Below are 4,316 nucleotides of genomic sequence, written 5' to 3'. Positions count from 1 at the left end.
AACATATGAATTTAGTTGGGTGGGTACACCAACATTTAGACCACAGGAACAGGACTTGTATACTGAAAACCACACAACACTGATGAACAAAATCAAATATAACCTATGTAAATGGAAAGACATACCAACTTCATACACTGGAAGACTCAACATAGTGAAGATGTTAATTCTCTTGGAATTAATATACAGGTTTAAACCAATTCCTATCAAAATCCCAGCAAGATTTTTTGTACATATAGAAAAGATTATTCGAAAATTTGTAAGGAAAGGCAGAGGAACTAGAATAGGTAAAACAGTTCTGAATAAGAAGAATAAAGTGGGAGGAATTAGTCTACCCAATATCAAGACATTATACAGCTACGTAAATCACAACTACATGGTACTGGGGGAGGGACAGACACAAAGATCAATGGAACAGAATAGAGAACTCAGAAACAGAATTCCACAAGTATGCACAACTGATTTTTGACAGAAGTGCAAAAGCAATTCAATGGAGTAGAGAGAGGTTTTTCAACAAATGGTGCTGTAATTGAACATATATAGGCCAAAAAGTGGGTCCCAATCTAAGTATCATGTCTCATACAAAAGTTAACTCAAAATGGAACATAACTTTAATGTAAAATATAACACTTTCAGAAAATAACATTAGGAGAAAATCTTCAGGGCTAGGATCTAGGGCTAGGCAGAGTTCTCAAGACTTGAAAGCCAAAACAAGATCCATAAAGGGAAATATTGATAAGTTAGACTTTACAATAATTAAAAACCTCTGCTCTGCAAAAGATCATGTTAAGAGGATGAGAAGACAAGTTAGGAGTGGGAGAACATATCTAAAAACCACATAACCAATGAAGAACTGTTACCTAGAATATAGGAAGAGCTCTCAAAACTCAAGAGTGAAAAAAGAAGCAAACAATCCAATTAGAACATGAGCAAAAGACATGAAGAGATATTTCACTGAAGAAGATGCACAGATAGGCTGGCCGGCTAGCTCATGGCATGGCTAATAACAGCAAGGTCAAGGGTTTGGATCTCCATACTGGACAGCTGCCAAAAAAAAAAAAAAAAAAAGAAAAAGAAAAAGAGATGCACAGACAGCAAATAAACACATGAAAAGATGTGTCCAACATCATTAGTCATTAGGGAAATGCAGATTAAAACTGCAATGATATACCACCTATCACAATGGCTACAATGAATTATGACAACAGCAAATGCTGATGACGGTTTAGAGAAACTGGATTGTTCCCACACTCACTGTCGGTAGGAATGCAAAACGGTGCAGCCACTCTGGAAAAGTTTAACAGTTTCTTAACAAACTAAACAAGCAACTACCATATGACCCAGCAACTGAACTCCTATTTATTTCAGAGAAATGAAGACTATGTTCACACAAAACCCTGCACATGAGTGTTTATAGCAGCTCTCTTCCTAATAGCCCCAAACTGGAAACAACCCAGATGTCCTTCAGCAGGTAAATGGCTAAGCAAACTGCAATGAAATCATACTACTCTGCAAGAAAAAGGGACAAACTACTGACAGCAACGTGAATGAATCTCCAGAAAATTACACCAAATGAAAAAAGCTAATTCCAAAGCTTACATATTGTATGAATCCACTTCGGTCATTCTTGAAATGACTAAATGATGCAAATGGAGAACAGGTTAGTGGTTGCCATGGGTTTAGGAGGGGGTAGAGATGGGAGGGAAATGGGTGTGGCTATAAAAGGGCAACACGACTAATGCATGTGGTGATGGAATTTTCAGTATATTGACTATGGTATGTCAATATTCTGGTTGTAATACTGTCCTATAGTTTGGGAAGATGTTACCATTTGGGGAAACTGGATAAAGGGTACATGCAATTTCTTTGTAATATTACTTATTTCTGCAGACTAATCTATAATTATTTCAAACAAAAACTTACAAAGTAATCATGGAAGAAAAATGGAAAGAGATGGCAAGGACAGCAAATAAGTATGTAATCACTTCATCCCGCAATCAGCACTTGGTTCTTTATCCACATTTTTAAAAGTCTGAAAATTTATTTTGAGGGAGAAGTCTCCTTGTGCACTCTAAAATGTCTCTAAGGCTGCTACAAATTTGAGTCCTATCAGTACCATAAAGATCTCAGGTAGAAGGGAGGACTCTTAAAGCTTCTGTGAGTTACTCTCTTAACTTTCCAGTATTATGGGCTAACAAGCAGCCCCTGGGCCACAGTTCATGATGCAGTTGAAAGAACAGGCAATTTTCAAGAATGGGCACAATCTGTGGGGCTAGTTTCCAACAGGACAGACTGGAGAGGACCTGAAACCCGCCCAGTGGACCTGGAGGGCAGAGCACAGCTACCGCCCTCATGGGGGGCGTCACTCCAGGTCTCACTCCCTGTGAGGCAGGCTGTGGCTCACCTGTCAGGACAGTTCCACGCTTCTCCTTCAACACGTGCAAAGGGTGGGGTAAAACTGGTCGGAGACTTTCTCACTTGGTTTGTGGCTACCTTAAAAACTGACAAAGGATAGTCATGGAGAACGTAAAATGTTAACACTGGGAAGGCTGGGAGAGGGTTATGTGGCAACTTCTGGTACTAATTTTGCAACTTTTCGGTAAGTAGTTCAAACAAAAAGTTTTTAAAAGATGATTTTGTCTTGGTGGAAATTTGAGAGAATCACCTTTGTTTAGTCAGTGAACGTATGTATTTTCCCCCTTGAAAGCGTCTCAGTTTAAGAAACGATGAACATCAGGGCTGATACCCAGGAGACCCGTGGATGCCCGGCCCTACACTCACCTCATTGTCACCACTGCAGGTCTCCGAGTCAGAGGAGGACAGGGGCTGACGCATGGCCGCTCCTGCTCCTCACAGTCATTGAGTGTATGCTTTGCCAGGTACCAGGGCTCCTAAGGGGGCACAAAGTCGCATGAATTTTGTTCAACCAAGAAAGAATATCCAAGAATGGCAAAATCCATGCTTTATCTGTTCTTTATACACCTTTATGCTTTCAAGTGGAGGGCATGATTGTGAGCATTTTTATCAGTTGAAAGGTGATTTTCAATATTCCTAATGGCTAAGAATTATTCTCAAAATCTGCTTCCTCTCTGTTAATGGAAAAGGTATGGCTGAAGCAAAAAGTGGCTGGAAACTGAACTGGAGGCTGCGCCCATCCTGACAACATTTCTTCTCCTAAACTACAGAACTACTGAGGCTCACTGAGTGACTAGAAGCACATTTACAAAAGTCATTTCTCTTACAATTCTAACTTTCGGGATGCCCCTTACAATTCATGGCACAGTAGGCATGCGTTGGAGCTCTTCTGAATGAATAAACAGGCTTTAATGCCAAACCCCACAGTTCCTCAAGTCAATTTATATTTTTAGTAGTTAAAGCAGAAAACAAGGATTATTTCTGGTGTTTAGTGACTGACAACAAGTAGTACGTGTCCCCCCATTACATCGGGACTCTAACAACTCCAAATCCTTCTCTTCAACTACCTTTTCCTTGATCCTGGTGATCCCTAGCAAGACTGGAAGGGAAGAGGAGTATCATTAAGTAATGACTCAAAGCTACCATCATGACAAGCTCTGCCAAGTTCTCTCCAATTTGGCATAATCACTAAGAAAGGCAACAAAAAGATACTTGGCCTGAATGTTGCGCAACTAATACCAAGAACAACGCACATGTATACACCACTTACCACGTGCCAGGTACTAAAAATCATACATGAACTCATATAATCTTCACAGTAACTTTAAAAAGTAGGTACCAGTATCATTCCCATTTTAGAGGTAAGAAAATTAAGGCACAAAGAGATTATGGTTATCTAATAAATAGTAGAGCCGGGATTTGAACATAAGCAGTTAGATTCCTGATTCCTGATTGAGTCACAGTCTAAAAATCTAAAACATTTTATGCCTTAATTATTCCTTCTGCCATAAAAAGGGAAAAATACAAACTAATAAATAGTTGATCACATTTTATTTAAGCCTATTTTTGGAGCTGTACAAATTGTTAAGTGCCATGGCTAAACTTAAAATAACATATTGCTACAATGTATCTGCTTTCTTCTTTCTCGAGTCTCTGAATTTGAGGGCCATTCTCTCCATCCTTCCTCAGAATGAGAAAACCATCTCAAATTAGGAACACAGTTCTATTTGCAGATGACGTGATCTTATACGTGGAAAACTGTAAGGAACACACACACACACACACACACACACACACACAAAAAACCCATTAAAACCAATGAGTTCAGCAGATTGGCAGGACATAAGATCAACATACAAATATACTAACAAAGAAGGATCCAAAAATGAAATTAAGAGAAC

This window comes from Galeopterus variegatus, unplaced genomic scaffold (assembly GCF_000696425.1).
Source record: "Galeopterus variegatus unplaced genomic scaffold, G_variegatus-3.0.2 Scaffold3673, whole genome shotgun sequence".
In the NCBI taxonomy this organism is placed as follows: Eukaryota; Metazoa; Chordata; class Mammalia; order Dermoptera; family Cynocephalidae; genus Galeopterus; species Galeopterus variegatus.
Note: the sequence above shows the minus strand (reverse complement) of the source record.